Here is a 23,132-nt window from a genome sequence, read left to right as displayed (position 1 = left end):
CTCGATTCCGAGCACATCACCGCCCTCACCGCACTCGCAGGAGCCCAAAACGACACCCCACGCGCCTCGCCGTGCCCCCTAGCACCGTGTTCGACCTCGGCCGAACTCCGGCGACCACCAAGGTCGTCACCGGCGACGTTCCCGGCCACCCCAAGCTCCATCACTGCCACCAAACGACGCAGCTCGTTCCCAGCTACCCGTAGACGTGCTCCGCCGTTGTTTTGGTCCTCTGAGCACGAAACCCGCATCGCCCCGCCGCGTCTGGCCTCGCCGGCGGCTAAACGCCGGTGAGTTTGACCGCGTTTGATCCTAGTTGACTCCGTGTGGGCCCAGGTTGACTCCCCTGAGTCTATGATAAGTGGGGCCCCCCTCTGCTAATTAACTCAGTTTAGAACTAACTAAGTTTAGTTAGTTTAACTAACTGTTGACACGCGGGACCCACTGTTCAGGTTAAGCTGGACATTCCGTTGACTCGCTTACGTCATGCTGACGTCAGGCTGACACGGTAATGCTTTTATGGATTTTAAATAAATCTATTTGATTTATTTAATTCCAGAAAATGTCCAAGACTTCTAAAAATCATATGAAATCAACCGTAACTCCAAATTAAATAATTTATATATGAAAAATGATCAAAAAAATCCAATCTATCCATCTGCACTGGTTTCATGCATGTTAGAACGCATTAACCTTGCTGTTTAGGTGAAACAAGTTAATGCACTATTATGACCTCTTAAAATGGGTTTGCATTTGAATCTTTGGTTCAAATGGACTCATCTCCATTTGTTCTAGCTTGCATTAGCCAAAACACATTCTTATTGCCATGTCATAGCATGCGTCATATTGTGCATTGCATTGATCGTGTTTCTTCTCTGTCTATCAGTGTTGTCCCCCCTCGGTAGACGTTGTACCGATGTTGTGATCATTGACACCGATGAAGACTCAATGCTATCTTCAGAAGTGCCAGGCAAGCAAAACCCCCTTGTTCATTCCAATAAAATCCCACTCTCTCGCTCCTGCTCTCTTTTACTGCATTAGGACAACAACGATTCATCTGTTATTTGCTGCGGTAGCTGGACCCCTTTATCCTCTGCATGACCTATCATTGCCACAGTAAATAGATGAAACCCACTAGCATGAGTAGGAGTTGTTTGAGCCCTGTTGTGCCTACTCATTCATGCTTGTTTGTCATGCCTGCTACTGCTTAGAGTTGAGTCAGGTCTGATTCTTCGGGGATGAATCAGAGGTGTGTGAACATGTCCTACTGTGTGTGAGCTAAGTGTGTGAACACAATTTGGTAAAGTTAGCGGTGAGAGGCCATCTAGGAGTACATGGTGGGTTGTCTCATTGAAGCTGTCCTCAGGAACTGAGTTCTGTGTTTGTGATCCATGAAACAGCTACTACCACGCATTGGGCCCGAAACCAATGGACCCTCTCGGCATCTTGATCACCCTTGTCCTCTGTCCAGGAGTTGCAAGTAGTTTCTGGTGTTTGTAGTATGCTGGAGGCCGTGGGCAGCACTGACCTGAGGGGTGGGCTGTGATGCGGTAGGCATGTGGCCGGGTATGAAGGGCGCCCGTTTGGTGTCGCAGAACCCTGTACACATCATTCGGGGCCGTATGTGGAAACCTCGGCCGGTCTCCCTATGGATGGAACCTGAATAGGCGATAAACCTGGACTAGAGACTTGAGTGTTTAGGTAGGTCGTGGCCGACACCCTCGTTGGGCTTCCGCTTGAAGGTTGCCGAGTACATGTCGTGTAAACGACGGTAAGTGGTGAGAGCGTGTGTGAAGAAGTACACCCCTGCAGGTTTAACATCATCTATTCGAATAGCCGTGTCCGCGGTAAAGGACTTCTGAGTTGCCTATAATAGTTCATAGACAAGTGAAAGTGGATACTTTAAAATGCGCAAGATAAGCGTGAATGCTATGGATGGCATTCTCGTAGGGAGACGGGAGCGGATCCATAGTGGTGTATTGGTTGGTGAATATGTGGACTCATGTGCGCCACCTCAAATGAGTTACTTGCAGTCGTAGTGCAGGATAGCCACCGAGTCAAAGCTGGCTTGCTGCAGTTAAACCCCACCATCCCTTTGTTGATAATGATGCATATGTAGTTAGTTCTGATGTAAGTCTTGTTGGGTACATTTGTACTCACGTTTGCCTATTTTATGTTTTTGCAGAGAGACTTCAGTCTCACTAGTAAATCCGCGGGGACTTCGACGTTTAGCTTGTTACCTCAGCTACGATCTTGTGCCCTTGGCAGGATCTGGTAGTTAGTCAGGCTTCTCAGCCTTTTTCATTTGTAGATGTCTGTACTCAGACATGTTAAGCTTCCGCTTGTGCTTTGACTTGAATGCTCTGAGTGTTGGGTCATGAGACCCATGTTTGTAATATCTCGCTCCTCGGAGCCTATTGAATAAATACTTGAGTTGTAGAGTCATGTTGTGATGCCATGTTGTATTTGCACATATCGAGCATATTGTGTGTATGTTATTGAAATGCTTGGTATGTGTGGGATCTGACTATCTAGTTGTTTATCCTTAGTAGCCTCTCTTACCGGGAAATGTCTCCTAGTGCTTCCACTGAGCCATGGTAGTTTGCTACTGCTCCGGAACACTTAGGCTGGCCGGCATGTGTCCTTCTTCGTTCATGTGTCTGTCCCTTCGGGGAAATGTCACGCGATGAGTACCGGAGTCCTGTTAGCCCGCTACAGCCCGGTTCACCGGAGTCCTGCTAGCCCAGTGCTACAGCCTGGATTCACTCGCTGATGACCGACACGTTTGATGGTGGGTCATGGATGCCTGTCCTTGTAAGTTTGTTCCACTTTGGGTTACGACTAGCCATGTCAGCCCGGGCTCCTTATCATATGGATGCTAGCGACACTATCATATATGTGTGCCAAAAGGCGCAAACGGTCCCGGGCAAAGGTAAGGCGACACCCGTGGGAATACCATGCGTGAGGCCGCAAAGTGATATGAGGTGTTACATGCTAGATCGATGTGGCATTGAGTCGGGGTCCTGACAGCTTTGGTATCAGAGCCCGACTGCCTATAGGATTACCAAGCCAAACTGGTCGAAGTTGAGTCTAGAAATGCTTTAGTTATATTTAGGGGAATTGATTGTGGGGTGGGAACGTAAGGCTCTTTTTACTTCTTTACCTCATGCCCTTCTGATTTGAGTCATCTTATCTTTCCTACGGGGTTAAGGAACTACGCTTTCTCTTCTTTCTATTAGGATCACGTGTTACCAATCCGTAGACTCATAGGATTGATGGATTAAGCCTCAGTTCAGTTTCTACCTCTGTATGTTAACTATTGATCTCGAAACCTTGATATTGTGCCTCTGAGTGGTTATGCCACCATTTTTTAGCATGTCTCAAATTCTTTTGAGCATTTACAACCGTTATGCTGTCCGAGTCATCCCAGGTTTCTAAATAATCTGATGCACCTGCAAATCCTTTCCCTCAGGCTTTTATGTTCCTTTGGGCCAGGTTAATCACACTAATTGCTGAGTTGAGGTATTCTATTGCCTCGACATATATGTTGGAATTATTATTATGACCCTAGGTGTCTTAGAGTGCCACCTAGTAATCGAACCATGTTTTGCGTTCCTAGTGTGATGATTCTGGCCATTATTCTCGAAAGCATCCCGTGGTGTCATTTAGTTAGTAGGTATTCTACTTCTGGGTTTTGAACCCGAGATTCACCCCACTTACCTCATGTTGATAGTGTTTGCTAGTTCCTTTAGGTTATTAGTAACCTTTGCGATAGTCCTCGAGGTCCGTGGTATTCCCTTCCTCCAAATACCATGAACAATTTTGGTGGAAGTTCCTCGCTGAACCGAAAGATCACAACCAGAGTGCTCTTGACGAGTTCTCGATTCTATGTTGTTACTCTGCCAGTTCTACCTTTTCCGCATGGGTTATCCGGAAGAAGTATGTTGAACTCGTTCAACATGCTAATCCATGCATCCACAACTCAGAAAATCATATGTTCTTTGAGTTGTCCCTCTTTAGTTGTATTTTGATCCTTGTCTATCAATTGATAGTCAGGAGTGATATTCGTGTTATCAATGCCTATTACTCTTGTGGTCCATCAAGCCATTCTATTCCAGAATGACTAGGAGAAACAAACTCCAGTATCTCATCCATTTCCAGGATTGGGTCAAAGTAGTTGTGCTCCGCAGATCAAATTGCTAATGTAGCTTTTGTTCTGCTCTACCTTGCAGTATTACCATCTTTATATTAAGATTATCATGGGAATTGCACACCATTCTATGAACTCTTGATACAGTGATATTTCTCACCCTCATTATTCATTTCTCAGCTCCCGTGTTGTTGCAACCGGAACACCGACAAGTGAATCATGATGTGTGAAATCTATACTCCTAGCAACTCTGTTGCTTGGTAGTTAAATGGACAATAACCTCATTCTTAGTGTGTTGGTTATTGAATCATCACCCTAAGGTTGATCGTGCTACCTAGTCCTTATTTTCGGTGCAGTCTCCGATCAATGAGTTAGGATTGTGTCAATCCCTTGCTCATTTGTTCATATCGTCTTGCCCTTAAAAGCAAGTGTTCTCGAGCTTAGTAACATATCGGTGGTTCGTGATTTTCTGAATATCTTCTCAGAAGTATCACCAGGTCGTCACCTGACCGCTATGTTGAGTTCATGATCAAGTTGGTTTATTCATGTAAACCACCCCTTCTCCAAGAATTTGTGTTGGGTACCCCTGAGCTAGTTGGTTAAGCTGAATAACAACTTGGAGAGTTGGAAGGTAAAAGCTTGTCCGACTCAGTTCATTCCACAGGGATATCTTTGTGTGTGTGTGTGTGTGTGTGTTGAAGAAAGATGATATATTCATTGCTTAATCCTCGTGGTAAATTGTTGGACCTATTGTCTTATTCAATCTCTGATTTGAGTATGGGCTATCGTCAAATCAAATCAGAACCAACGATATTCTTAATGTTGTCTTACTCGTGGTCGATCCCTCGAGCATACACCATTATATCTCTTGGGTCTGACCAATGCTATCACTTGTTCACATAATTATGGAATTCCACTTACATGGAAACCTGGATGAATTGTTGTTGAACCCATCAGCAACATTTTTATCTTCTCCATGATTCGTGCAGAACATCCAGTTAGTATTGGGAATTATATAAGCATTATCTTCATGACTCGTTCATGAAGAATATGCTTGGATGAAAGAAGTGACTTCCTCTAGTTCATGTGCATTGGATGCAAGATGCCGTCGTGAATTCGAGAAAGCATGTTTTTACTTCCTATGGAATCATCCCGAGTCGGTCATGCACGTGCGAAGTATTCTGTGGTCTGTTAGACTGATCATCTTCATTCCATATGAATTCCGTAGCACACCAAGCCACTGATTGATTTGTTCAAGGAGAAGAAGTTTCTTCTTAAGAGCTAGACTTATGCAAGGACTTCAATATCCTCGTTGATGGTTCCTCTTTGAACTCGGTAGTGTTTCGTTGTAAGACTACCAGGTGACCATGCTTGTCTGGGACAGCGTGTTCACATGCTTGTAGCAGAACCAGCTCATGTTTTGGAGCTTGCTACCGTAGTTCATCTCCCGAGAATCTCAGAATATCATCTCGTCGATTTGTGTTGCAACCTTTTCCTTTTCAGACATGTTGTCTGAAGTATCATGTTACTAACCAGGTCTAAATCTCAGGCAAATATGATGGTTGGAGCATTCCAACATTTGCATTTTGTTCCTAGCTTGCACCGTCATTGTGCCATTCCACCATGGACCTCATCCATTTCCAATGATTAGCAAAAATCATCCATTGCGTTGTCCACAACAAGGTAGTCCACATCATCCATCCTAGTCAGAGTATGCCATTCCTTCGAGCTCTTTCGATCGATCAATTGTAAATTGCCTTAAGATGGTATGAAGAGTTTCAACGATCTATGGATCAAAAGTAATTCTTTTGCACCTTAAGGGAGCAGTTCAACGAGTCACCTTTTTCAAGGTGCCCCGTTACGGGATCATGGAAATTATTTCCTCGCCAGCTTGACACCATCCACCATCTTTCTAAGCGTGGAATTGTTGCCCACCAAAACAAACCCCGTCGTTTGTTCTTCCATCCCTCTCGATGTGTTTTGTGTCTCAACTCAAGATGTTTCAACATCTCATTCCGCGAGTTGAGATTGTATAGTTCGATCTTTGAGAAGATCAACCCTAGTAGAGTTCCTTTCCGTCGTCGTCATCACGTGGATGAAGATCTCAAAAGCGAGGATGTCAAGATCAACGTATGCAACAAATCAACAACCTTATGAGGTGCAACCTGGATCGCGAAGATTGTATTGGTCTTGTGCCCCCCTCCGTCTTCTTACCTCATGTCTTGAATCTCGGGACGAGATTCTTGTTTAGTGGGGGTGAGTTGTCACATCCCAGCTAGTCCATGCATTAGAGTGTTGCATCATGTCTATTTCCATCAGAAACTTGAATTGGGGAAGCCAGAACCCCCAGAACTCCTCTGAATTCAACTAAGGCTTACTAAAAATATTTTCAATGAACCTGACATGCCCTTCTAGAAAGTTCACCCTCTTTGTCTTGGGTTAGAACCTCTGGCAAAATTGGTGCACATTTTTCTAGGTCAACAGAAGGTCATTGAATTAAATCATATGTAAATTGCATTTGGGCATTCAAATGCTAGTAAATATTTTGAATGCCCAAATAATTCTGAAAATAAGTGTGGACTGTTGGAAATAATCTAAACAGAGCCCCTGATTATTTTCAGGATTTTTAAAGATGCCTAGGTATTTTTAATAAAGCCACACAGTTACAGAAAAATAGAAAACAGAAAATAAAAGAGAAGGAGGGAACTTACCTGGCCGCAGCCCACCTGGCAGCCCACCTGGCAGGCCCAACACTGTGCTGGCCCATGCCAGCCAGCTGCTTCGTCCTCGCCAGGCAGGCACAGAGGTGACACCGACGAGCGCGAGCTTGCCACGGCGCCACCTTCTTGCCGCCTCGCGCCCGTGGACACCTGGGCAGGCTCCATGTTGCCGCCCCGACCCCGCAGACACCTCACACGCCCCCTGCCTCTATCCCTCGCCCTCTCCCGCCATGACCGACGCTGCCGCGCCGCGCCACCGTGAAACCCGCGTCCGCCGTCGTCCCCGCGCCGCGCTGACTTGTCCAAGAGCTCCGCCGTCGTCCTCAACATCGAGCTAGCCGATCCCCGAGCGCTCACACGCTTTCCCTCATCTCCATCGAGCTCGTCTTCACCGAACGCCGCCGCAGATCCCCCTTGCCGTATCCGCCGCACCAGCTCGTCCCCGACCGCGTCGTTTGCACCCTCGTGTTCACCGTGAGCTGCTACACCTCTCCATCCCTCTCTTTCTCGCTCTCGAGCCCTGCATCGACCGCACCGAGCTCGGCCGCACTCGCCGCCGCCACCGCACATAGCCGTCGTGGCCACGGCCACCTTGGCTCGATTCCGAGCACACCACCACCCTCACCACACTCGCAGGAGCCCAAAACGCCACCCCACGCGCCTCGCCGTGCCCCCTAGCGCCGTGTTCGACCTCGGCCGAACTCCGGCGACCGCCAAGGTCGTCGCCGGCGACGTTCCAGGCCAATCCGAGCTCCACCACTGCCACCAAACGACGCGGCTCGTTCACAGCTACGTGTAGATGTGCTCCGCCGTCGTTTTGGTCCTCCGAGCACGAAACCCGCATCGCCCCGCCGCGTCTGGCCTCGCCGGCGGCTAAACGCTGGTGAGTTTGATCGCGTTTGACCCTGGTTGACTCCGTGTGGGCCCAGGTTGACTCCCCTGAGTCTATGACAAGTGGGGCCCCCTCTGCTAATTAACTCAGTTTAGAACTAACTAAGTTTAGTTAGTTTAACTAACTGTTGACACGCGGGACCCACTGGTCAGGTTGACCTGAACATTCCGTTGACTCGCTTATGTCATGCTGACGCAGTAATGCTTTTCTGGATTTAAATAAATCTATTTGATTTATTTAATTTCAGAAAATGTCCAAGACTTCTAAAAATCATATTAAATCAACCGTAACTCCAAATTAAATAATTTATATATGAAAAATGATCAGAAAAATCCAATCTATCCATCTGCACTGGTTTCATACATGTTAGAACACATTAACCTTGCTGTTTAGGTGAAACAAGTTAATGCACTATTATGACCTCTTAAAATGGGTTTGCATTTGAATCTTTGGTTCAAATGGATTCATCTCAATCTGTTCTAGCTTGCATTAGCCAAAACACATTCTTATTGCCATGTCATAGCATGCATCATATTGTGCATTGCATTGATCATGTTTCTTCTCTGTTTGTCGATGTTGTTCCCCCTCGGTAGATGTTGTACCGACGTTGTGATCGTTGACACCGATGAAGACTCAATGCTATCTTTAGAAGTGCCAGGCAAGCAAAACCACCTTGTTCATTCTGATATAATCCCACTCTCTCGCTCCTGCTCTCTTTTACTGCATTAGGACAACAACGATTCATCTGTTATTTGATGCGGTAGCTGAACCCCTTTATCCTCTGCATGACCTGTCATTGCCACAGTAAATAGATGAAACCCACTAGCATGAGTAGGAGTTGTTTGAGCCCTGTTGTGCCTACTCATTCATGCTTGTTTGTCATGCCTGCTACTGCTTAGAGTTGAGTCAGGTCTGATTCTTCGGGGATGAATCAGAGGTGTGTGAACATGTCCTACTATGTGTGAGCTAAGTGTGTGAACACGATATGGTAAAGGTAGCGGTGAGAGGCCATGTAGGAGTACATGGTGGGTTGTCTCATTGAAGCCGTCCTCAGGAACTGAGTTCTGTGTTTGTGATCCATGAAACAGCTACTACCACGCATTGGGCCCGAAACCAATGGACCCTCTCGGCTTCTTAATCACCCTTGTCCTCTGTCCAGGAGTTGCAAGTAGTTTCTGGTGTTTGTAGTATGCTGGAGGCCGTGGGCAGTGCTGACCCGAGGGGTGGGCTGTGATGCGGTAGGCACGTGGCCGGGTATGCCGGGCGCCCGTTTGGTGTCGCGGAACCCTGTACACATCGTTCGGTGCCGTATGTGGAAACCTCGGCCGGACTCCTTGCGGATGAAACCTGAATAGGAGATAAACCTAGACTAGAGACTTGAGTGTTTAGGTAGGTCGTGGCCGACACCCTCGTTGGGATTCCGCTTGAAGGTTGCCGAGTACATGTCGTGTAAACGATGGTAAGTGGTGAGAGCGTGTGTGAAGAAGTACACCCCTGCAGGGTTAACATCATCTATTCGAATAGCCGTGTCTGCGGTAAAGGACTTCTGGGTTGCCTATAACAGTTCATAGACAAGTGAAAGTGGATACTTTAAAATGCGCAAGATAAGCGTGAGTGCTATGGATGGCATTCTCGTAGGGAGACGGGAGCGGATCCATAGTGGTGTATTGGTTGGTGAATATGTGGACTCATGTGCGCCACCTCAAAAGAGTTACTTGCAGTCGTAGTGCAGGATAGCCACCGAGTCGAAGCTGGCTTGCTGCAATTAAACCCCACCATCACTTTGTTGATAATGATGCATATGTAGTTAGTTCTGATGTAAGTCTTGCTGGGTACATTTGTACTCACGTTTGCCTATTTTATGTTTTTGCAGAGAGACTTCAGTCTCACTAGTAAATCTGCGTGGACTTCGACGTTTAGCTTGTTACCTCAGCTATGATCTTGTGCCCTCGGCAGGATCTGGTAGTTAGTCAGGCTTCTCAGCCTTTTTCATTTGTAGATGTCTGTACTCAGACATGTTAAGCTTCCGCTTGTGCTTTGACTTGAATGCTCTGAGTGTTGGGTCATGAGACCCATGTTTGTAATATCTCGCTCCTCGGAGCCTATTAATAAAATACTTGAGTTGTAGAGTCATGTTGTGATGCCATGTTGTATTTGCACATATCGAGCATATTGTGTGTATGTTATTGAAATGCTTGGTATGTGTGGGATCTGACTATCTAGTTGTTTATCCTTAGTAGCCTCTCTTACCGGGAAATGTCTCCTAGTGCTTCCACTGAGCCATGGTAGCTTGCTACTGCTCCAGAACACTTATGCTGGACGGCATATGTCCTTCTTCGTTCTTGTGTCTGTCCCTTCGGGGAAATGTCACGCAATGAGTACCGGAGTCCTGTTAGCCCGCTACAGCCCGGTTTACCGGAGTCCTGCTAGCCCAGTGCTACAGTCTGGATTCACTCGCTGATGACCGACACGTTCGATGGTGGGTCATGGATGCCTGTCCTTGTAAGTTTGTTCCACTTTGGGTTTACGACTAGCCATGTCAGCCCGGGCTCCTTATCATATGGATGCTAGCGACACTATCATATACGTGTGCCAAAAGGCACAAACGGTCCCGGGCAAAGGTAAGGCGACACCCGTGGGAATACCATGCGTGAGGCCGCAAAGTGATATGAGGTGTTACATGCTAGATTGATGTGGCATTGAGTCGGGGTCCTGACAGACGTCCTCTACTTTGTTGTTGCAAGTTTTACGTGGCTGCTACGGGCTTCTAGCAAGAACCGTTCTTACCTACGACACAAAACCACAACAGTGATTTATCAAGTTTTCTATTTTAACATTCAACAAGGACCGTCCGCAGTCAAATTCGATTCAACTAAAGTTGGAGAAACAAACACCCGCAAGCCACCTTTATGCAAAACAAGTTGCATGTCTGTCGGTGGAACCGTCTCATGAACGTGGTCATGTAAGGTTGGTCCGGGCCGTTTCATCCAACAATAATGCCGAATCAAAATAAGAAAATTGGTGGTAAGCAGTATGACGATCACCACCCACAACTCTTTGTGTTCTACTCATGCATATCATGTACGCATAGACCTGGCTCGGATGACACTGTTGGGGAACGTAGCATGCAATTTCAAAAAAATTCCTACGCTCATGCAAGATCTATCTAGGGGATGCAAAGCAACAAGGGGGGAGAGTGTGTCTACGACCCTCGTAGACCGAAAGCAGAAGTGTTTATCACGCAGTTCATGTAGTCGTACTCTTCGTGATCCAATCATAATCCAATCGATCTAGTGCCGAACGGACGACACCTCTGAGTTTAGCACATGTGTGGCTCGATGACGTCTCCTCCTTCTTGATCCAGGAAGCAGGAGAGGAGAATTAGATGGTATCGCAACCAACACGATGGCATGGTGGTGATGGTGGTGGTGGAGCACCGACAGCGCTTCGCTAAGCATCGCCTGGACGAGGCGGTGGAACTACAGAGTAACGGGAGAGAGAGGGGCGCCAAGGGCTTGGTGTGTCCTCTTGGGGCGCCCCTCCTCTCTATATATAGGTGGAGGGGCATGGCAAACAGCCCTTCCAAGCCCTAGGGCGCAGCTAAGGGGGAGAGGACTTGGACTCCAAGTCCAATCCTATTCCTACTAGGACTCCTTCCATTTTTGCCTTCCCTATCCACATGGGCTTTTGAGGACTTGGTGCGCCTAGCCCAATAAGGCCAAGGCACCTCCCGGCAGCCCATGCTAGCCCTTGGGTCGTGGTGAACCCACTTGCGGACTTCCGGACCCCTCTGGAATCCTTCGGGACCTTCTGGAAGCTTCTCGGTACAATGCCGAAAAAACTGCACCTTTTTCCGAAACCCAAAATATGACTTCCCATATATAAATCTTTATATCTCGACCACTCCGAGACTCCTTGTGATGTCTGAGATCTCATCCGGGACTTCGGACAACATTTTGTTACCACTCATCAAATATCCCAATACTATTCTAGCGTCAATGGACGTTAAGCGTGCGACCCTACGGGTTCGAGAATTATGTAGACATGACCGAGACACTTCTCCGGTCAATAACCAATAGCGGAACCTGGATTCTCATATTGTCTACCACATATTCTACGAAGATCTTTATCAGTCGAACTGTTATGACAACATATGTTATTCCCTTTGTCCATCGGTATGTTACTTGCCCGAGATTTGATCGTCCGTCATCATCCTGCAACTAACTCATTAGTCACTTTGCTTGCAAGGCTTCTTATGATGTGCATTACCGAGAGGGCACAGAGATACCTCTCCAGGGACAGAGCCAGGATTCTAATATAGGGGGGGGGGCGAGATTTTACCTTCAGTGTGGAGACTTACAAAATGATCATGGAGAGACAATAGCCTAGGTTTTCCCAGTTAGACAATATCCTAGGTTGATGAACTATATCCTAATCAAACAAAGAAAAATGGCGTCAGCTATGAGCAATTGATTTTATTATTAAAATTTGCCATAAAGCAAATGCAAAAATCAATTCAGATGTAACTAAATATTTCTACTATAGGAGGGGATAACCAATGCAAACCTTGTCTCGTGGTTTTTTTGTAGGTTCTACAGATCAAATCATGTAGATTATAAAAGGCACAAGTGTTGATCTAATCTTAAAACACAAGTCATAGACTAGGTAATGTAAATTGAGAGACGAGACGAGAAGTAACCTAACCATTTTTTCCTTGCCCTCGTTGCCCCTCTTGTTGGCTATGTGTATGTGGCCGGCAGATTGGTTGTGCGTCCGTGCAAGCTGTGGATTGATAGATAGGAAGCTGCACATCGATGGATCTGGAACTGCCCTAGAAGCTCCCCCCTGGAGCAGCAGGCGGCGGACGACCGGGCATGAGACACCGATCTCGTACTAGCCAGGAGCTTGTGCGTGCGTGCGTGCGTGACATGATCCCATTACCTTCTAGGCTGGAAATTGGGCTTTGTCAATAATCTGATGTACATGGGCTGGGCTTGGGGGGGGCCACACATTACATTACATACAGACATAGGGGGGGGGCGAACCATTCAGGGAAGACGCACGGTTAGGAAAAATCTGATCGCTGTTGAGAAGAAACGACATCGTCAGGGAGGGTCTCACCCCCCCTCGTCTCCCCTTGAATCCGTCCCTGTACCTCTCCGATACTCAGAGTGACAAGTCCTAATCTCGATCTATGACAACCCAACAAACATCTTTGGAGATACCTGTAGAGCATATTTATAATCACCCAGTTTCTTTGTGACGTTTGATAGCACACAAGGCATTCCTTCGGTATCCCGGAGTTGCATAATTTCATAGTTGGAGGAATATGTATTTGCCATGAAGAAAGCAGTAGCAATAAAACTGAACGATCATTATGCTAAGCTAATGAATGGGTCTTGTCCATCACATCATTCTCTAATGATGTGATCTCATTCATCAGATGACAACACATGTCCATGGTTAGGAAACTTAACCATCTTTGATTAACGAGCTAGTCTAGTAGAGGCTTACTAGGGACACGGTGTTTTGTCTATGTATCCACACATCTATCAAGTTTCCAGTTAATACAATTCTAGCATGAATAATAAACATTTATCATGAATAAGAAAATATAAAATGACAACTTTATTATTGTCTCTAGGGCATATTTCCTTCAGATTGGGGTGTTTAAACCCCATGCTGTCCGAGGCTGCCATTTGATAAAGATGGTTTATTTCCCAAAGAGCTCTCTTCCGCTGGTTCCTCGAAGAGTGAGTCTGGTAGACCATTAAGCTTTTGTCTTCGTCGAACGACTCCTCCTACGAGGTGCCCACAAGGCAAGGGGCACACCCTATTGCCTTGTAGAGCCCTCGGGCACCATTTTGTGTTGATTCTTTTTCTTAAAAATTACATATATTCTAAAAAATCCTCATATATTACTATAGTGTTTAGACTTTGTTTGATATGGTTTTTCTGCGAAACAAAAAATATGCAAAAACCAGAATTAGCACTAGGCACTAAATTAATATGTTAGTCCATAAAATAATATAAAGTGCACCAAAACCATATAAAATTATTGTAAACATGGCATGAATACTTCATAAATTATAGATACATTGCAGATGTATCACCAGTGCTTCTCCGTCCGGAGAATCTACGATCTTGTGTTTTACGAACAAAAATCTCATCCAAAATTGTCTGATTGTTTCTTTTGGTTTTTGCACGACGACAACTAAGTCCCAGATGTCGGTTGGTCCTGAATTGTCAGGACACTACGTGGCATGGGCAGTGGATGGGGGACAAAATTTGATTCTGAACCGATCTAACTTCAGCCTCCCCGGGGAATTTTCTCGAAGCTAGTACTCAGCCTTCAAGATCGCATGTATGGCCTGGAGAGCATGGCCGTTGAGGTAGGTGCTCGGGTCCAAACTCAAGGTTCGGTCCCGTGGAGCATCGGTTCCACCCTATGGCTGGCGTAAAGCCAATGTCTAGGTGGTAATTACTAACGGGTCCTCGGTCCAATCTAAATTCATGGTCGAGGGATTGTTCGTGCATTGTGATTTATCGAGATTGATGTCTCGACAGGGTTTTGGAGCTTCAAGGTTCTCTAGTGTTTTTGTTGAACCGAGATCCAAGCACTCTAACGTAGCTTCACAATCGATGCGGTTTCGATCATCGAGCGATGACACTATCAAGCTACCCTAACCACATAACGGGACCTATATGGCCCATCATATCAGGAATAATAATCCAGCAGATCTCAGGTAGGGGGTCCCGAGCTGGTGATCTTAGATAGCTGGTAACGGGAAGAACAAGACAATGTTTGCCTAGGTTTGGGCCCTCCAAAGAGGTAAAACCCTTCGTCCTGCTTTTGCTGCATTGATTGTGTTAGAGTACAAGGTACCGGATGGTCTACCTTGAGATAACATGTGAATACCTAAAAACTCTACACTATGCTCTAATCCCCTCGACTTATATATGGATTCTTGGTACTAAGGTTTATATGAGGTCGATTACATCTAGGGATAAAAATGTCGAAGATTCAAACAAGTCTTGAAGTATGTGCCAAGTCTTTGAAGGATTTCATCTTAAGTATGCTTTGGGGCATGGCAGCCTTGGCCCATTTGTTGATGACCCAGGGTCCCTTGGCCCGACCCATTGTCATGAAACCGATTTGGTTAGCACCCCCTAGTTTAGGACATCGTCACCGTCCATTCGAGCAGCCGCCTCAATTGTCATGTCGCCTTCATCAATTTTCTCTCCATTACCCTGCTTTCTTCTCTTCACAATTGATGTCTTTTCGGGCGTATCCGTCGCAAAAATTCTTTCACCCACACTTCCACCTCCCATAGACTCCAGTAGCTGAACAGTGGATTGTAACTTTCGTGATAGATTTGGCACCGTTTGGCCATTCACATTTACTGGTCCATCTTCACTGCACTTTTTAGAGCGTTTTTTTTTACTTGGTTTATAGTTTATTAACACTGCGCCCATGAGTATAATCCATATCCTCAGGCAAGTTTTTTGTTTCGGCACCAGGACAACCTCCTCCTCCCATTCCATATATTTCTACTTCTCCCCCTTTCACCCCCTTTCCTCCTTTATCTCTACTGGCCGGCAGAGCGAGTGAACAGAGCGACAAAGCTAGCGAGCGAGTGTATTGTGCCGCAACCCAAACATCATTTATAGCGGTCAATTAAACGCACCGAGGACTACAAAATGGGAGGGCGTGGCTAGCGGGTTCCTATACGCCACATAGGGCACCCCCGAGCGACCAAACGCGCACCTCCCTAGCGCGCTGAGCGCTCATATGGGCCAACCCATATAGGGGATTCCTCCCCACCGTTTTTGGGAAGGTTCTAGAAACTTCCCAAAACCAGTTTTTTCTTGTTTATTTTTACCGGTTTTTTTCTTTTTACCTTTTCTGATTAATTTTCTTCTTTTTCCCTTTTTTTTAATGTTCTGTCTCTCTTTTTCTGAAATTGTGAACATTTTTTTTGAAATCGTGAACATTATTTTCTCTCTTCTTTAATATTCTGTTTCTCTTTTTTTGAAATGCTGATCATTTTTTTGAAATCGTGAACATTTTTTTGAAACCGTGAACATTTTTCCTTTTCTCTTTTCTTTAATGTTGAGTTTCTCTTTTTTTTGAAATCGTGAACATTTTCTAAAATCATGAACATTTTTTTAGAGAATTTGTGAACATTCTCTTAAGTCATGAACATGTTTTTAAATCATGAACATTTGTTTTGAAATAATGAAATTTTTTTTCAAATTCGTGAACATTTTTTTGAATCGTGGACATTTTTTCAAAATCATGAACATTGTTTTCAAATTTGTGAACATAATTGGAATCAGCGAACATTTTTTTGAACCATGAACATTTTTTTCCAAATTTGTGAACATTTTTTTAATCGTGAACATTTTTTCCAAATTCGTGAATATTTTTCAAATTAGCGAATATTTGTTTGATATTTTTTTAAATTATGAGCAATTTTGAAGTTTGTGAACATTTTTTTACAAGTTTGTGAACAGTTTTTGAATTCCAGAGCATTTTTCTGTAATCATGATTTATTTATTTTGAAATCATGATGGGTTTTATTAAAATTAGCAACTTTTTTGATATCCCGAATTATTGAAAAAAAGGAAAAACAAAAGCAGAAGAAGAAAGGAAAGAGGCAGCGTCCCGGCCCGCACATGGGCCAGGTGCGCGCTTGCTGCTTTCCCGGCGCCTTATGCGCCCAATAGGAGCTCCCGGGTGGCTATACCTCGCTTGTAGCGAGAGCGACTGCTCCCTCGCCTTAGGGAGAGCGCGAATCGGTCCGGTCCAGTAGTAGTAGTTCGTGACCTTGTGTTCTTTCGTTCAGTTTTTACCTTTTTTATTTTAAAATATTCTAAATACATATATTTCAAAAATTAATTTAGTTAAATTACAAAAAACATCATGCAATTAAAAGAAATGTTCGTGCAGTATATACAAATATGTTCGCACAATCTTCAAAAATGTTGGTAGCATTCAGAAAAATGTTCTTGTGTTTCGAAAATATACCTTCATGATATTTTTAACAAATGTTCATATATTGTAAAAAATGTTCACTTAATTTTAGAAAATGTGTGTGATATTTGAAATTGTTCATGTGCTTTGAAAAAATGTTCTTGACATTTATAAAAGTGTTTACTCAATGTAAAACATATCCATGTAATTATTTAAGTAATATTTTGTACAATGAAAATGTCCAATCTGTATTTGAAAAATGTTTAACATGTTGTTTTTCAAAACATGTATTTATAAAATTCATCATTTATTTAAATATATATTTAAAATGTATAAAAAAATCTGGAAAAATGTATAACATGTATCTATAATCTATAATACTTAAATAGTCCATCCCCACTAGCCTATTTCTCTTGACATGCAGCATATCCACATCATCATCCCATTACCACCAATTATCTTGACATGTAGGCGTCCACGTCACTACACCATGTGATTATTTTTTCTATTTTTTTTCTTTTATACATATAATCATCCTTTTTCTCCCGGCCGCACCGCTTCAGGTGTCGTTTTCGTTCCTGCAAATTCTGAACGCGCTGCTCCCCCAATCCTTCCTTCTTCAACTGCAGCCAGGCCCACCCCGCCGCACTGCTCCCTTTCTTCCCCATCGCGGCTCCTCCCCTGCTCCCTATCACAGTCTCTCCCTTTCCTCCCCATCGCGGCGACTCCTCTGCTCCCCACCACAGCCACCTGTGTTATCCACGACCCTCCTCTCCCTCTACACCTTCTCCACTGAATCAATTGATGCCACTATAATCTTTGTGCAGTAGAAACGGATGGATTCATGTCAAGAACAGAAACGTCTGGCTTTACTACTACCTTCTCATTTGCGGGTAATTGACGCAGTTGATCTCCGCTTAAAGCAGTGGACCGACTCTGTTCCTGTCATCTCCTGCCCACGTCTCTGCTCCGAAGTTCGTCAGGTTACGCCCTCCGACAATCATCGCCATTTATGCGACGAATTTGAGTTCTCGGAATGTCATCGCTGCATCCCTAGCCATCGTCTCCCTTCTCCCTACAGGTTCAGTTCTTAATCCTGAGAAATAAAATTTTCTGTCTGTACAACGTCGTAAGTTACCTTTGTTTGAAAGTTCATGTTAGTTGATGCAAACCTCACAATATATAATAGTTTATGAGATGTTCAAACTTGATACGAGTACCACACTGTAAATAGTAGTACTCCCCACGCTTCTACTACTGATCCTTCTACCTTCAGATTTTCCATTTTTGCTTAACCAACCAGCTAATTTGGTTTGAGTCATATTCGTGTAGTTCGATTTAATAGTTGTCAAGGTAGTATGATTTGATTTGGTTAGGTTAGCAGGGAGCCATGGCCCATGGGTGGGATTGGTTAGATTTTGCTGATTCACGGTCAACGGAGATCAATTAGTCAGCGATGGATTTGACAGTTGTAGCACCTCCATGGTACCGAGCAACAGCGAGCTCCAGTGCAGATCGATATCTGAATTCCCATCGTAGGCAGCCAGAAGTGCCCATTTTTCCTATGCCGATCTGCCCCCTTTTTCCTATGTCGATCTGCTTCCCTCAGTTATTTGTTACACCCCCTCTGCACCCAATTATCCCTACTACATTGATGTGATTTACTTTCAAATTTTGGTACCTATTATTACGTAAATTTTTGGGAGGAGAGTTGATTTCAGTTTCAGATGTTGCCGAGTACTATTATTGGTAGCTCTATTTTTGTCCTTTAATATTTTTGTTGGAGTATTTTTTGGATCAGGTTCTGGTCATTCATGCCGTTCTGTTGCACTTCAAATGTTTTGTTTGCTATTTTCGAACCAGGCTCTGTTAGTTCATGCTATTTATTTTTATTTTCTTTGCGGGTTCTGATGCCTTTTGGTACTACCTGCTACACAATCCCTCAAACGCTTTTTCATGGAGCAAGTGGGGCAAGAAGCGGAGGAAGGCGAACATTAGTGAGCCACAGTTCTTATTCTCTCCCGCATCTTTTTCTAGGGTCTGTAAGATGGATTGTCACTGTTTTTGCTCCAGCAACGGTTGACATTAATTAGTTGAGAGATTAGAAATGCTAAATTGTTTTATTACCATGTTCATCAAGGCACTTAGATGTATCTTGATTTGGCCTCAAAAGTCATGCCTCTGTGTTGTGTTACTGACCGAGCACGTGTGTCGAGCTTTCCTCTGTTTCAATCTGTTGCCATCAAATTCACAGGCAATTATCAATTGATTGCCCCTACTGTTGTTTGCTAATGTGATCCACAGTGTTGCTATTTTTTCTCAGTACATAATATATATTGGCTCCTTTTCCCTGCCACACTATGTTTGCATGTACAGTTTTGTTACATCTTCCGTTTAGTTTTCATGCTATTACAAGTATATGATATATATTCTTACGTCCTGTGTGCTTCTATGTAGATTCCCTTTTGTTTGGTAGAACCTGAATTCACGATTCTGGTAAGAATTCTACACAAAGGATCAAGAAACATCGATTCGTCATTCCTTTGGTATGTTTGCATTTACTACTGTCAAATGTATTTATGTAGGATCACCAAAGTATTTATCTTTACTACATATTTGTTCTTCCCTTTTGCCTGAAAATGTAGGGGAAAATAGGAATCAAGAATAAAATGTTGTTCTGCTAAGACGATCCTTAGTGGCAGTTTGAGAAAGAGCCACACTTCTTGCTGACGTTTGTTTGCATTTAAGAAAGGTGCTAGATGTGCTTCAGGTTTTAGTGTGTGTGTTTCTATATCTAAGTGATACCAGTGTTTTACTACTAACCATGATTTTAAGGCATATCAATGTGCTTCAGGTTTTCCCCAAACATAAGTTTCCTCAAAAATGTTTTGTTATTCGAACAAATATTTGAAGAAATGTTCAGTTATGCTATTGCTACTTTTATTTTTAGCTCATATTCCCGCAGCAACGCGCGGGGGGTCATCTAGTTTTAGAAAATATACATGTACTGAAAAAGGATAAAAACTCCACAAAGAACAACTTAAACTCACAGGAAAAACGTATAAAAAGTTTTAAAACTGACCATACCAGTCTACAAAACCTTTTCAAAACCAGTTTAATGGGCCAACCTACTAAGGCGAGGCGAGGCTACCTCTCCGCCGCAATAAGCGAGATACAGGCCTGATGAAAAATGTGAGCGAGACAACGGTGGAGGGCCGAACAGGCCATAAAACATAGTAGAGTCGAGGGCCTAGAAAGGGGGAACCTTCTCGACATTCCCTTAGAAAAAGCAAGGGTTTTCGTTACCTCCACAGGCGATCTCGGCGCCGGCGGGAGGTTTTGCCATTAAGCTGGTCTCCGACCAAGCTGTTTCCCTAGGGTTTGGAGAGAGAGGTCCGGCTATCCAATACCAGATCCTGATGGCGGCGGACATGGGATCATCGTCGCGATTGGGACTAGGGGAGGAAGCGGAACTTGAGGAGATGCTCAAGAACATGGAACTCCTAGATGAGGAACTTGAAGACGTGGTCATCGGGAAGGATCAAGCAAAGTGATTCAAGGAAGATGCCCAGTGGTTGGCGATCGCAAGGGTCAATACGGACATGTCCTTTAGCTCGTCTTCCCTGTTCGATACTATGAAGTTCGTCTGGGGTCTTGCACAAACGCCGAAGTTTAGAGAGGCAGTATTGAACAGATTTATCTTCCAGATGTTCTGTCTAGGAGATTGGAAGAAAGTAGTCCATGAAGGCCCTAGGCTCTTTCGTAACTATGCAGTGGTGATTGAGGATTACGATGGGAAATCTGATCCCGAAGAATACGCCCTAGATGGTGTGTTCCTATGGGCGCAGATCCACAAAGTTTCGGAACTTTATCGTCATCCAGAGGTGGTGGACGAGTTAGCGCGCAAAATCGGGAAGATTAGGGAGGTTCAGCTTTGGCCTACCCTAGACTATGAAGGGGACTATGTGAGAGCTAGGGTCCGGGTTCTGATGGCAAAACCATTGACAAGATTTACTCCTCTTAATGTTGAGGGAGAGGGGAGGAAGATGCTGGTAGTAAAATATGAGAATGTCCCGTTCTTCTGCAAAATTTGCGGAATCATGGGACATGGCTTTGAGGAATGCGGTAATGGCATATGAAAGGAAAATGACAAGAAGTGGGGCAGTTGGATGCTAGCAAAACGTAGGATAGTATCATACACCCGGCCCGCCGATGGGAAATCCTTTTTTCGGGGAGGTCGGGGCAGAGGAGGGGCAAGAGGTAGAGGCCGTGAGATGAACCATGGCAGGGGAGGAGCAGCTAGCAACAAAGTGAAGGAAATATGCCCCAGGGGCAATAATAAAGTTGTTATTTATATTTCTCATATCATGATAAATGTTTATTATTCGTGCTAGAATTGTATTAACCAGAATCTTAGTACATGTGTGAATACATAGACAAAACATATGGTCCCTAGTGTGCCTCTACTAGAGTAGCTCGTTAATCAAAGATGGTTATGTTTCCTAACCATAAACATGTGTTGTCATTTGATGAACGGGATCACATCATTAGAGAATGATGTGATGGACAAGACCCATCCGTTAGCTTAGCATAATGATCGTTAAGTTTATTGCTATTTCTTTCTTCATGACTTATACATGTTCCTCTGACTATGAGATTATGCAACTCCCGAATACCGGAGGAACACCTTGTGTGCTATCAAACGTCGCAATATAACTGGGTGATTATAAAGATTCTCTATAGGTGTCTCCGAAGGTGTTTGTTGGGTTGGCATAGATCGAGATTATGATTTGTCACTTCGTGTATCAGAGAGGTATCTCTGGGCCCTCTCGGTAATGCTCATCACTATAAGCCTTGCAAGCAATGTGACTAATGAGTTAGTTGTGGGACGAAGCATTATGCAACGAGTAAAGAGACTTATCGGTAACGAGATTGAACTAGGTATGATGATACCTATGATCGAATCTCGGGCAAGTAACATACCGCATACAAAGGGAACAACATATTTTGTTATGCGGTTTGACCAATAAAGATCTTCGTAGAATATGTAGGAGCCAATATGAGCATCCAGGTTCCGCTATTTGTTATTGATCGGACATGTGTCTCGATCATGTCTATATAGTTCTCGAACCCGTAGGGTCTGCACGCTTAAAGTTTGATGACGATTTGTATTAAGAGTTATGTGTTTTGATGATCAAAGTTTGTTCGGGGTCCCGGATGAGATCATGGACGTGACGAGGAGTCTCGAAATGGTCAAGAAATAAAGATTGATATATTGGAAGGCTATATTCGGAAATCAGAATGGTTTCAGGGAAGTTTTGGTATTTTCCAGAGTACCGGGAGGTTACCGGAACCCCCCGGGGAGTTGATGGGCCTTAGTAGTCCTTAGTGGGGAAGAGGAGGCAGCGGCCAGGAGGTGGCGCGCGCCCCCCAAGCCCAGTCCGAATTGGACAAGGGGTTGGGGGCGCGGCCCCTCTCCCTTCCTTCCCCCTTCTCCTTTTCCTTGTTCATGATAATCGTTTATTATCCATGCTATAATTGTATTGATAGGAAACTCAGATACATGTGTGGGTACATAGACAACACCATGTCCCTAGTAAGCCTCTAATTGACTAGCTCATTGATCAATAGATGGTTACAGTTTCCTGACCATGGAATTGGATGTCATTGATAACGGGATCACATCATTAGCAGAATGATGTGATGGACAAGACCCAATCCTAAGCCTAGCACAAAGATTGTAGTTCGTATGCTAAAGCTTTTCTAATGTCAAGTATCATTTCCTTAGACCATGAGATTGTGCAACTCTCGGATAGCGTAGGAATGCTTTGGGTGTACCAAACATCACAACGTAACTGGGTGGCTATAAAGGTGCACTACAGGTATCTCCGAAAGTGTCTGTTGGGTTGGCACGAATCGAGACTGGGATTTGTCACTCCGGTTAACGGAGAGGTATCTCTGGGCCCACTCGGTAGGACATCATCATAATGTGCACAATGTGATCAAGGGGTTGATCACGGGATGATGTGTTACGGAACGAGTAAAGAGACTTGCCGGTAACGAGATTGAACAAGGTATTGGTATACCGACGATCGAATCTTGGGCAAGTACAATACCGCTAGACAAAGGGAATTGTATACGGGATCGATTGAGTCCTTGACATCGTGGTTCATCCGATGAGATCATCGTGGAACATGTGGGAGCCGACATGGGTATCCAGATCCCGTTGTTGGTTATTGACCGGAGAACGTCTCGGTCATGTCTGCATGGTTCCCGAACCCGTAGGGTCTACACACTTAAGGTTCGATGACGCTAGGGTTATAAAGGAAGTTTGTATGTGGTTACCGAATGTTGTTCGGAGTCCCGGATGAGATCCCGGATGTCACGAGGAGTTCC

Source organism: Triticum aestivum, chromosome 3B, assembly GCF_018294505.1.
Source record: "Triticum aestivum cultivar Chinese Spring chromosome 3B, IWGSC CS RefSeq v2.1, whole genome shotgun sequence".
Taxonomy (NCBI): domain Eukaryota; kingdom Viridiplantae; phylum Streptophyta; class Magnoliopsida; order Poales; family Poaceae; genus Triticum; species Triticum aestivum.
Note: the sequence above shows the minus strand (reverse complement) of the source record.